Genomic DNA, 13017 nt, shown 5'->3' on the forward strand with positions numbered 1-13017 from the left:
AACACACTAAAAATAGAAAACCAACTGCTGAATGTACAGAGGTGTAATATGTGCGTCAAAGAACTAGGTTACAATGAGATAAGTGTTTGTTTTAAGTCTTTGGATTCGTTGACTTACTTTATATTGGCTTAACCAACAATGGAATTTTGTGTATCTACAATAATACAAAGAACTAGGTTACAATGAGATAAGTGTTTGTTTTAAGTCTTTGGATTCGTCGACTACTTTATATTGGCTTAACCAATAATGGAATTTTGTGTATCTACAATAATAGTAAAAATGGTGCTGATAATATTGCTTTAATAACTTTCGGTAAATAAGAAATATACCGAACTCACACCCAGTTTTTCAGACTTTCAACATATTTTATTTGTATTTTTATTGCATGTATAATCAGACAAGTTAAAATACCTTCCAATATTTGTGTTTTTGTTTGTACGACCAACCATTATTCCTATAAAAATGTGCTAATGTAAAATTCTGTGCTTCCGTCAAATGAATAATGGCTTCTACTCTTGTTTTTGTGTGACATGAGACTCAATCTAGTTTAGAGTTTCATTTGTTTCTTTGTAATTAAACAGAAAGCTACACAATGGGCCATCTGTGCTCTGCCCACCACGGGTATCGAAACCCGGATTCTAGCGTTGTAAGTCCGCAGACATACGGCTGTGCCACTGGGGGGGGGGCATCTAGTTTAGAGCTTTATCTCTTAAAGTAATAGTTTCTGCCTTGTATAATATTCAATGAGGGTTTATAAAGATAAGTCTATCCCATGTGAGTTTATTTTATTTAATTTTTGCAAATGTTGTTGTATAAAAACATTGATGTTCAATAACTTAACAAGATAATGTTGTTTCCGAGGTCTAGGAAACCTTTCAAAGTGTAATGTTGTGAAACGATAAACAAAAATTAATTCAACCTCTTATTTGGAGTTCTAGCGCTTTGTTCTGTTATTTGATGTTTCAAACCTTTCTGCTCTAACGAACAAGGTATCTCAAAATGAGTACACGCTGGTTCATATCGACCCGACAAAAAAAAACAGATATTTAATAGCGTAGGGTTCCACAAAAACACAACTTTCTTGTCTCTTTCTTGATACACTTTGTTACCTGCACGCTTCCACAGACACGGGTTAATTGCAGTAAAGGAGTAAAGTAAAAGTTCCAGGTCATTGCTCATCAAACATTTTCTGTTGTCCGTTAATTATCTATATGCCGCGTTCACCCAGTTAAATCTTTGGAATTTCCGGGTTTCTAAAAGCTAGGTATTGATATAATTTATAATTAATAGTTTTCTTCCGCAATTATTGGATTTTCTTTTAATTTAAATAATATACGGAAGTATAGATTTGCATGATAAATTCTGTAAAGCACAAACTTCCTGTATTTACATAACGTTGTTAGAGGTTCTACTTCTTAAGTACTTACGATACGGTTGTGGTGATCGGATACCAAGCGTTGTCATGGGTAATAGTCTATACATTCTCATAAATCTAATTATTAATTAGTAACCTTATGCTTTATTTATTAGATGCTAATTAGTATATAATTAATGAATAAGTAATAAATTAATGATAATAAGTAAAATAATAAGTTAATGATAATAAATAAAATAAAACAATTGATAATGATGAATAAATAAAATAAAACAATTGATAATGATGAATAAATAAAATAAAACAATTAATAATGATGAATAATTAAAAAAAACTTTATTAATTAATAATTATATTTAGGTTAATTGTATAGGTTACTAACCATGACAACGGTTTTCTTACTTGTTGAGTATGGTATTTCTTGACATTGTTTTACATACATATCTAAATCTTATCGACATGGTTATCCAACAAATGAGATCATGAAGAAATGAAGAAATTGAGGTTGGTTCCTGAGCAGAAAGCAATTCATTACACCGAGAGTGTCACATTCTTTAAACAATCTTTCTTTGAGCATCTCAAATGCACGGTACTGATAACCCAAACCTTACTAGTATTTTAGTTTGTTAACATCGATCGTTTTTGTAACTGTTGCAGGCTTTTGTTGTTTTTGATATGAGGATATGCACCAATGTAATTAATTGTATTAACGCTTAATAGTATTTTCATGTTGCTTTATTGATAACGTTGGGTGGATCCTAACATCAAACGTTCATTTTTCTCCTTATGAAGAAAGTTCCATTTTTCGAAAGTTCTCGGGTTATAGGATTATTTAACACTAAAAGATTAATGTTTTCATACGTTTTGTATGCAATTATATATTAATTTTTTCTTCATGGTTAGTTTTGGTAAATATTTTTATATTACAATATTTAAAGTATTTTTAAATTAATTTCATAGTTATGGAGGTTATTTTTCTTTGTTAGCTTAGTGTATAAATTTACAACTAACTTAAAGCTTCTCAAGGCTGAACATTGTGGACATTATTAGGGTTATTAACGTGGGTGTTCAAACGATTAATTTCTTCTCACAATAGGTTTTAGTGTTCAATATATTAACTAATTTCATGAAGTATTTTTAATTGGTTTATTAACCGAATTGTCGTTGTCGTTATTATTTTCGCAATCTACTTTTTTTAGTTTTGATGTTTTTGTAAGCTAACTTTAAATCATAAATATTAATAATTACTAACATCCATTCTACTTTTTCTGTAATTACAAAGTTATTTTTTTATTCTAGAATACAACCATTGAAGGAAAGTTCCATATTACTTACAGGAATTTCTTCCTCACACGCGTAGCCGTTTGTATAGCTTTATGCAAAAATTCTGTAACAAACTTTCTTGTTTGTCGGTTTGTTTTAGCGGAAAGCTACACAATAGACCGTCTGCACTTTGTTCACCACTGGTAGTCAAACCCCAGATTTTATCCTTATAGGTTCGTAAACATACCGCTGACCCTCAGGGTGTCACAAATTTCCTTCCACATGGTCAAAGTAACAAACAACTCCTCATTGCTCAAACCTTCTATATTCAAACAAAGTATTATTTAACGGTACTCATTTCCTGTACTTCCTTTCGTTAAAAGCTGGGGTTATTTGCTATTCCTAAACAAACGTTCCAGATCACTTCTAAAATATAAAATGAGAAATATTCGTAAACGTTGTTAAAATATTATTACTGGCTTTTAAGTATTTTTCTAACAAGTGGAGCAGTTTAATCGTAACACACACACACGTCCACAGGGGTCACACCAAATACACACACCCCTAGAAACCAATTAACAATATCAGATATTAATACGACTAGAATGTGACGGGTTTTATATATCAACAAGCTGAGGTACTCGTCCTTTGTCCCCCCCCCCCAGTGGCACAGCAGTATGTCTACGGACTTACAACGCTAGAAACCGGGTTTCGATACCCGTGTTGGGCAGAGCACAGATAGCCCATTGGGTAGCTTTGTGCATAACTTCAAACAAACAAATCTTTGTCCGGATTATGAACTTAAAAGTGGCCAAAGTAACGTATGTGTGTTTTCTGTTACTCGCTTTCAACACCAAATTTTTAATGTCCTTCCACAGTATTTCACGTGATTGATTAATTGATGATCATCGGTCGCAGAAATCTTACGGGCCGAAGTTGAAAGGTCACGGGTCAAAGTAATAAGTGGGTATAACTCAAGAAACGTCTCTTCATACCAGTCTTATGGTGGTTGTTGGAGTTAATGTTCAACCGAGTTAATGTATTATTGAAATAGTGGCGCACTCTCTGAGATATTTAAGACATTTGTGTGCCCTCTCCCCACACTGTGTATGTGTTGTGTTATAGAAAATTTAATAAAGTTTTTTGTTGTTGTAAGGACGTAGCGCCATCTATGAATGTAGTAAACATTAACTTAAGTCAAATATAATAAATACTCAATGACAACAATAATAGGGGTAGAAGGGCTATGAACACTCATTAACATGCCCCGTATTCCAAACTATCATCCAATAAAGTTTGTTTGGGATTAGCCTAGCGACCTAGGAGTAGTTAGATAACGGACAGACAAACACAAATATTTGTGCTTTCTATATACAGATGACCAACAATGTCATTAGTAATGCTTGGAGACGGCTTGAATGGGTAATGAAGAAAAAAATAATATAAGTTTAACATAACAGCAAATGATGACAAAACCTTGTCGAAACGTTGTACATTTGCTGTTATGTTAAACTTATATTAAAGTTTTTCTTCATTACCCATTCAAGCCGTCTCCTAGCATTAGTAGTCTCAAAGTGTGTTGCTCGTCATCGAATGTCATTAGCAGTTAAACCAAAGTTTAACATGACCGAGCACAAAAAGTGACGTCACGCTTTCATTTCTTCACTTACAATTGTTGCCCTCTCTCTCTCCAATAGCTATATAACTGCTTTTTATTATTACATCTCCTCCTGTCAAATTTGCTTTCATCTCACAAGAGAAGAAATATTTGAAATAAGAAAAGGAAAACAAAAACTCGCATCTTATGTTACAGAAAAAAATATCAGTTAGAAAAACTGATACATGGTCTGTGAGTGACATTCTGGAATCATGGTCTTTGATTGATTGAGAAAAGCAGTAAAAACAGAGACTTTTTAGACACGAACATATTTTTAGATATAATTCTGAACTCAAGGACAAGAGAATTGACTCTTGTTTCTATTACATGCAAAATATGAAGCAATTCTCAAGATGTAAGATGTTGTCCTCTACTTATTGATGCTTTATAATTTAATGATTGCTCGAAATCCTCATCTAAAATAGCTAAAAAATTCCCTGACGACAAGTTATTCTTAGAGTAGACAGGTTTTGCAAAATACCGTGATAGCGGAACTAATGCATCTCGTGATAACCTAAAGGCATATTTTATTACATCAATAAAATTAAAATCTGAAATTCTAGAAAGTTCTACACGAAACGTAAAAATACAATTAAGAAGATTGTTTTTAATTCTAAAAACTTACAAACTAATGTTTTCAAACTCAATCAAATGAGGTGGTTTCATTAAAAATGGCTAAAGTCAACATCGACAGAAATTTGTATTTATTTTATGAATGTGCTTTATCACCTAATGAATGACCCCCCCCACCCCGACGGCTCTTTAGTAAGGCTATAACGCTAAAAATTGGGTTTTGACACCTGCAGTGGCCATTCTGTAGCTTTGCGCTTTACGACAAACAAAACACAAACCTAATGAATGAGAACAATGATGACAAATAAATACATTAAAGTTTCTTCTGATTCTAAGAGGACAGTTTTATAGAATGTATAATTAAAGCTACACAAGGGTTATTTGCACATAGCCATCCTTAATGTTGAACGAATAATCTAGAGAGAAATATATTAGTTAGCAGTACCCACCATGGAAACATAAGTTTCAAGATATGGGTGAATAGTTCTTACTAAGGTGCAGTAATTGAATGTTTTGGTTGTTGTTGATTTTTATTCGTTTCCTCATTTTATTCTTATATCCGCGCATTGCCGTTCCTAGTATTGAACTAATGAAATAAACGGAAGGCTACTATTTAACAGTACCAACCGCCAACTCTTAAGCTACTCTTGTGTGACCAACAGCGGGATTTCAGTGCCACTTCTATAGTGCCTCCAGTGTCCTAAAACAATATGAGGGCCAAGCACCCCATGTGTCCTCGGATGCACAGTCTGGACTTTTAACTACTAGACCACACCAAGCCCCCGTCTCACAGTAGACAATGGCGTCAATGATTTATTTCATAAATTCATATATTACGATTAATACAAAGTGATAACGAATCTGAGCACATGATAACGGGAAAAGTAAGAATGTATGTGTTAACATGTTAAACATTATACTGAGTAAATATGATTTTCATTTATAAACTTAGCAAACAAAACGGAATAATTGAACAAGAAAGCTCTTGAAAGATGTAACAATTTCTTCTCAGTCTTTGTGAACAAAGCCTAACACTTACCTTTATAAAAATATTATATATGCATGTATATATTCAAATAGGCAACGTTTATACAGCAACCAATGTCAGACTAACTTGTGTATAATGTAAAAACGGGATTCCGCTCTTATTCTATAATTGCTACTGTACACTTATTACAGAGGCAATACGTTTTATTATTCTTATACTAATATTTAACCAAGTCATTGTTGTCGCAGCATCATGTGAGATTAGCTTTTACCACTAAAAAATTATTCTAGATGGCACTACTAGCGCTCCATCGTGATGGCAACTTTCATTACTATTTGCAGGAAGTAAATTATTGGCGGGTATTACATTGAAGGTTTGTCACTTTTATACGGACTTTTTTCTGGGCTGTATTCTTCTTTGATTATCTTTCTATTGTTTGTTCTATATTAATTTTAATTTGTAATTTGTAATTTCAAAATACGAAATGTTAATCCTAATAATTCCATTCTCAAAGATCTTCATAAATAAACTATATTATAACATTTAAAATCACCGAGTTATTACCATCAAATTGAAAAAAAAAAAACATAGATAAACCTATTTCTGTGATCTGTTCGTAAAGGGTATGTGTGCTACGAGTGTTTATGTGTGTGTGTGTGTCCAATAATTATTTGTACCCTGGTGGATCAACAGTAAGTTCACAGGTTTACAATGCTAAAATCCGGGGTTTAATTCCTCGCAATGGACAAAGTGCAGATAGCCCACTTTGTAGCTCTTTACTAAGACAACATCAGCAACAATTAACATTGGAGTTTAAAATCGCGCGGACTTCTGTCTAATCAGACTAAAGTCGGATACAGGGCAGATATCCACCTGCGATAAAACAAACTGATATAACTAATCTTTACAACTAATCGTTGCAACCTACCACCAGTTTCTTAATCTCAAATATTTTAAAAATCATTACTGAACAAAATTTTGGCTTGAAGTATTCCCTAAATTCTGTAATAAAAAATAAAAGAGTTATCATAAAATCAATGAATGGAAGTAGGATACATCTTTTTTCGAATTTCCGATTATCATTCGAAACTTTTAAGTTACCGAAAATAATTTGTCTGCTTCTTTCTCTTAAATGTTGCATATATTATATCTATTGCGTTTTCCTAAATATATATATATGCCTGTGTGTGTGTATGTGCATTCAGTTGTTTTGCTTGGATAACGATAAAAAATGAAAGATGGGATGGAAAACACTTTTGTAACGTGTAGGTTTTATGAATATTTTATATAGATGTTTTAATAAAACATTTAATCAAAATGTTAAATATTAGACTATATGTGAGTATATCAACTAAAGAAAGTTTGTTAAAAATTATTTCTTTTCATTTAGACTTTTAAACGCGAAAACAAAACAGTAAGATATCTGAATATATAAATATGTATATATACATATATTTTTCATTTCATTTCGAAAGTATAAGACTGTCGCGAATCATTTTTGCTACGGGTTAATTATTTTCGTTTCGGACAACCTTAGTTGACTGAGTAAAAGTTATAGGTTTACTGGCAAATAAAACCTGAGAATTTATCTGGTTTCAATAATCTTCTCGAGAATGGCAAAATATTTTATTTATGTAAACAGAAAATAACTTACATAATATAAGCGACTCTTAACATTTATTCACCGCAAACTAGTTGACTTACTCACGTTTCCCTTGGTTACATTACTAAATATGGTTACACAGTATGTTCGCCTATACATAACAGGTAGTTAAATAGACGGTCCCTTGGTTACATTACTAAATATGGTTACACAGTATGTTCGCCTATACATAACAGGTAGTTAAATAGACGGTCCCTTGGTTACATTACTAAATATGGTTACACAGTATGTTCGCCTATACATAACAGGTAGTTAAATAGACGATTACTCGTTCTTGTTTGTTACTCTTTCAAAAACCTAAAGCTGATCAACTTATAAATGTGAAGTTTCAAATTTAAAGGAGTTTCCCACGAACTTGAAAGAAAACTGAACCATTACATCTTTTTTAAAACACTTCATCCATATAACTTTCCCACTTCGGGGCACTAGTGCTGTTGTTTTTTAGTTGGGGGGGGGGTATTGATCTCGTTGTAGTATAAGTTCTAAAATTTGAAAAACCGGTTGTCAGTTGCTTGATTGTGTAGTAAGGTTTGTTGCCCTGAAGAGAGTCTGTATGTTGATTCTCAAATCAAACGTCTTTCCAAATTACCGACATTGAAAATCAACTCGGACCGAACTATAGAAATCGAATTATGCACCAATAATTGTACCAAATTCAACAACAACAACTGTGCTGTAATGGTCAGACTCGGTTGAATCGGTTTCTATGATATCTGATGATATGAATTATGTTGAATGGCTGTACCAAATTCAACAACAACAACTGTTCTGTAATGGTCAGACACAGTTGAATCGGTTTCTATGATATCTGATGATATGAATAATGTTGAATGACTCAACAACAACAACTGTTCTGTAGAGGTCAAACACAGTTGAATCGGTTTCTATGATATCTGATGATATGAATTATGTTGAATGGCTGTACCAAATTCAACAACAACAACTGTGCTGTAATGGTCAGACACAGTTGAATCAGTTTCTATGATATCTGATGATATGAATGAATCATGTTGAATGGCTGTACCAAATTCAACAACAACAACAACTGTGCTGTAATGGTCAAACACAGTTAAACCCGTTTCTATGATATTTGATGATATGAATCATGTTGAATGGCTGTACCAAATTCAACAACAACAACTATGCTGTAATGGTCAGATACAGTTGAATCGGTTTCTATGATATCTGATGATATGAATCATGTTGAATGGCTCAACAACAACAACTGTTCTGTAATGATCAGACACAGTTGAATCAGTTTCTATGATACCTGATGATATGAATCATGTTGAATGGCTCAACAACAACAACAACTGTTCTGTAATGGTCAAACACAGTTAAATCAGTTTCTATGATATCTGATGATATGAATGAATCATGTTGAATGGCTGTACCAAATTCAACAACAACAACAACTGTGCTGTAATGGTCAAACACAGTTAAATCCGTTCTTATGATATCTGATGATATGAATCATGTGGAATGACTCAAAAACAACAACAACAACTGTTCTGTAAAGGTCAAACATAGTTGAATCGGTTTCTATGATACCTGATGATATGAATCATGTTGAATGACTTTCCATTTATTCCCTGTTCGAAAGAGGTGCTGATAAAACTCTTTAAAATGTAGAATCAGTTTTGTTTTGTTTAAAGAGAAAGAAGTTAAAATATTAAAATCCACAAAAGAACAACATTGTAAAATATATAATTCACTCAAAAAACGGGTAAAACTAATGAGTGGAATACATTTTGTTATATTAAGAAACTACAAATGCGTTTTAAATATATGACACTCATTAAAAAGACCTTAGAACTAAAACCACTTACAATTGAACGTTTTTTTATAGAAGACATGTAATCGCTTACTTGATAAAATTACCTTTCCAAAATTATTTCCTAATGTCTAGCTTACCATATAGCTCAATGTGTATTATAAGCATCGCGTTACTTCTGGGTTCCCGGAACTTGTCTGCAACCTTGTCCTTTGATTTCAGTTCAAAATGACAATTACACCCAAAGTGAAGATTGAATTTGATTATTAGGTAGAATATACAGCATGAATAACCCGAGGCTATCATTAAAAACTAGTATTGTATAGAACAAAGCTGATTTTGATGGATAAATGTAAAATGGCGTGCTTTTTCTAGGCTTAAGCGTAACAAGTGGAGTAGACTCGATTAGAATTTCAATAAATTATATTGCTAAGCTAAATCAAAATAGGTAATACATTTATTTTTATATTTTAGTGACTGTCAGTAGTTGTATATGTTTGATGTGTTTATTCTACATGAAAGAGAATTGTGTCATAAATATTATAACACGAAACCAAAAATTTAAAAACCATATAACCGAGCGCTTTCGAAAGATGGACCTTTCTTCTTCAGGGGCAATGGCTTTTAGCCCAGATAAGCCTAACGTTGTGGCATTACGAGGGCAAATAGTTTGAAAATAAGCTTATAGAGAGGACACTTTGTAAAAATTAATTTTCAGTTTCAAAAAGAACATTTTTATAATGCACTGAGAGAATTCAAGATAGAATAATCGGATAAATAGGAAAGAAAACATCTATAAGATATATTTCAATACAAAACGACATTCATTTTCTGCTTAAACATATTTTTGGTGTGAGCGTGCTTTATAGTCACTATGAGAAAACCTATACACTGGATAGATTAAGTGAAAACGAAAAATGTCATTGGCTACTTTTTTATTCACTATAATATAGGTCTAGCTTATCTCTCTTTGGATAACTTGTGTTCAGAGTTACCAATGAGGAGTGGAATTCTCCGAAACCTTTATACCCCAAATAACACACGTTGATCAAAGTGTAGAGGCCCGGCATGGCCAGGTGGTTAGGGCAATCAACTAGCAATCTGTGGGTCGCGGGTTCGAATCCCCGTCCCACCAAACATGCTCGCTCTTTCAGCCGTGGGGGCGTTATAATGTGACGGTCAATAAGTTGAATTATACCAAAACAAAAGCAGTTGGGTATATGAAACATGAGTCTTAAACGTTGAAAGTTGAGGAAACATTAGAATCTAATAGGCTTTACATTTGACCTAAAATCACGCTACAGCTTGTTTACTTTCACACTCTTCTTCCCCGTCCCACTAAATATGCTCACCCTTTCAGCCGTGGGGGCGTTATAACGTCACGGTCAATCCCACTATTCGTCGGTAAAAGAGTAGCCCAAGAGTTGGCGGTGGGTAGTGATGACTAGCTGCCTTCTCTTTAGTCTTACACTGCAATATTAGGGACGGCTAGCGCAGATAGCCATCGTGTAGCTTTGCGCGAAATTCAAAACAAACAAAGTGTAGAATGAACTGGACCTCCCTTGAACTTAGACTTCGAGATTAATCAGTTTTCAGAATACTAAGTTTATTTATCACATTTCCTCCTTCCATAATATAAGCTACATGCACTTTTCTCACGTGTGAAACGAGTCTTGATATTTTTGTTATAATAATCTGTGATATCTTTATTTGTTCACATCAGTATTTATTATGAAAATACGGTTGTAAAGTTAAAAAAAAACGAGTAGACAAACACGAACGATATCAATTAGAGGTTAAAACAAAAGGTTGTACAACTTCCGGCTATAGATGGGGGTGGGGGACATATAGGATGTGTAAAAAAATATATGGAAAATAGTATTGAAACTAATTTAAAAAGAAAATGTACGAAAAGCATCGGTTAGAAGGTAGCGGTTTATAAAATCAAGTTCTAAGGACAAAATATTTCATGACCACTTAACAAATATCAGGTCCACTAAGCCTAAGTAGAAACCAAAACACTGTTTGTAATCTGAACTCCTTCATTAACTTTATGTCAACTTTATTTAGTTGATATTCACATTTTCTTACAATGTGCATTCGATGAAAACATTTATATATAAACAAAAATGGTTACTGTAAATGCAGTGTGTTGTCTGAACAAAGAAAACTCTAAAGTGTGATAGATATTAAATGGAGATTAAAAATCCATTGCTTGATTAAAGATCATAATTCAATTTATTTTCCTTAAAATCAATTATGAGTGTGTGTTTGTGTGAAGAATGAATAACTTTCTGTCCCATTATAAGTGTGAAGAATGAATAACTTTCTGTCCCATTATTGAATCGTATACATAAAAATTTACCAACCCACATTGTCACCAGTCTGACCATAAATTTTAAAAGTATCTAAAGTGACTTTTTAAAGATTCCTGTTTTTTTCTCTCAAAAATGAAACTCAAAATTATGTTTTTTAACTATAAATTTCATTAGGACTATTACTCATATCAAAACACTTTGAGTCATAATCTTTGGTATTAATTTAATACAATCTTATTTTAATTCGTTAACCTTTCTTTTTCTACTGAGCTGTACGGTAATACAATCAGGAGCAAGTAATGTGAAGCGGAACAGATCTTTTTTCCAAACGCGACACATCTATGGTTCTTAATTCTCAATCTAAGGCTTGAAGACAAATTGGTGGATAGGTGCTCGATTATAGCTCAAATCATAAGGTCTAGGAATTTAAAAAAAAACGTATCAACTGTCCCTAACCGCCATACTACGAGATGATTAGGGACGAACATTACGAATTAAAAGTAGTTCATTTTTTCCAAAGCTGGGGAGTATAAAAACATTGCACAGCCTTAACTCACATATTAAACAATAATAACCGCAAAACATCTACCAGATACCAGAGATTCCCAGTTTGTCCCTGAAGACCCACCTTTCGAAAGTGCTCGGGTTGTAGGGTTTTTATACATTTCTGCTAGACACCAAATTAGGTAAACTGATATATACTTATAAAATATAAATCAGATAGGATAATAGCAAACTATATCATCTATGAATGCTGTGTTGTGCTTTACTGAAAACTTAAACACTAAAGTATTAATAGTAATGTTTCATCAAGTAGAGTTTGTCCTTAGTCGCCCCGTTTTATGGTATTTAAGACACTAATATTTTTCAACACTTTTACAATAATACTAAATGTATTATTGTAATAAACACTAAAGTATTAATAGTAATGTTTCATCAAGTAGAGTTTGTCCTTAGTCGCACCGTTTTATGGTATTTAAGGCACTAATATTTTTCAACACTTTTTACAATAATACTAAATGTATTATTGTAATAATACATTAAATAATAATATTATTGAAGCAATTTTAATTCAGTTAGTAATATATAAAAAATTTAAGAATTTAGAATCTAAATTTAAAATTATAGAAAACAATCATTACTGAGTTTAAAATATTAAACCAAATTACCGCTTACCTGTGATACTTTATTGTCAAACAGTGAAGCCAGACCTTGAGTAAATTTCACTTTCTAGTTTATGTATATATTATGTTTTCGGTACAATTGCTTTACAAATCGAAGAGGAAAATTAACTTATAAGTTTTTCTTGTCTCTGTTCTTTACCAGTTAATTCTTTTCCAAGATGGTTTTCAAAACTGTGTTCTCATTCTCAACACCAAAAACTCTTGAGTTACATCAAACTGCAG

At 32.5% G+C, this 13017-nt stretch overlaps 1 protein-coding gene across 1 annotated transcript in view; it reads right to left on the reverse strand.

Moving 5' to 3' along the window:
- Positions 1–12795, reverse strand: part of LOC111085426 (very low-density lipoprotein receptor-like) — a 52589-nt gene extending 39794 nt beyond the window's left edge. Inside the window, exon 1 of the mRNA XM_022383919.1 lies at positions 12788–12795. The gene's annotated coding sequence lies outside the window, so the exon portion shown is untranslated. The remainder of the gene's footprint in view (positions 1–12787) is intronic.
- Positions 12796–13017: the final 222 nt, after the last annotated feature.

The sequence above is a fragment of the Limulus polyphemus genome, unplaced genomic scaffold (genome assembly GCF_000517525.1).
Source record: "Limulus polyphemus unplaced genomic scaffold, Limulus_polyphemus-2.1.2 Scaffold383, whole genome shotgun sequence".
Taxonomy (NCBI): domain Eukaryota; kingdom Metazoa; phylum Arthropoda; class Merostomata; order Xiphosura; family Limulidae; genus Limulus; species Limulus polyphemus.